Source organism: Camelina sativa, unplaced genomic scaffold, assembly GCF_000633955.1.
Source record: "Camelina sativa cultivar DH55 unplaced genomic scaffold, Cs unpScaffold01832, whole genome shotgun sequence".
Lineage (NCBI taxonomy): Eukaryota > Viridiplantae > Streptophyta > Magnoliopsida > Brassicales > Brassicaceae > Camelina > Camelina sativa.
Window position 1 is genome coordinate 2,790 of NW_010922949.1, and position 471 is coordinate 3,260.

At 39.7% G+C, this 471-nt stretch overlaps 1 long non-coding RNA gene across 1 annotated transcript; it reads right to left on the reverse strand.

Moving 5' to 3' along the window:
* On the reverse strand, positions 1-441 carry LOC104774188. The gene is made up of 2 exons (XR_765261.1): positions 391-441; positions 1-318 (listed from the first exon to the last, which is right to left on the reverse strand). It is a non-coding gene; the product is annotated as an uncharacterized LOC104774188 (long non-coding RNA).
* Positions 442-471: the final 30 nt, after the last annotated feature.

Genomic DNA, 471 nt, shown 5'->3' on the forward strand with positions numbered 1-471 from the left:
AAATCCTGAAAAGATATCAGTGTCATACCTTATGGATTTTGGAACCATAAAGGCAAATGGGTACGTCTGACACAAGTTATAATTGGAGTTCAAGTCACTTATTCGCCACAGCTCATTGGACAATGTGAACGAACCATCTTCAATCATATCCGCTGATGCTCGTATTGAACTTTTTCCGAGAAGACGGAAATATTCATTAAGCAATCTTTCCTTTGGGTTTGCGTTACCAAATTTGGAAGGCCCACAAGCAAAAGTATAAAGATCCCATACTCTCTCTGGCTTGCTACATTTCAGTAATGCATCAAACACTGAACGTCTCTGCAAAAGTATGACAGGTTATACAGATTTCAGGGAGAAAAGAGTAAGGCAGCAAAATAGTGAAAGTTTCACCTGCTTGGTTCGAGGACGAAAGCCATAAACAATTATCCTCATGTCTTTTCCTGCACCACGCAAGTGATCATAGCATCAAAT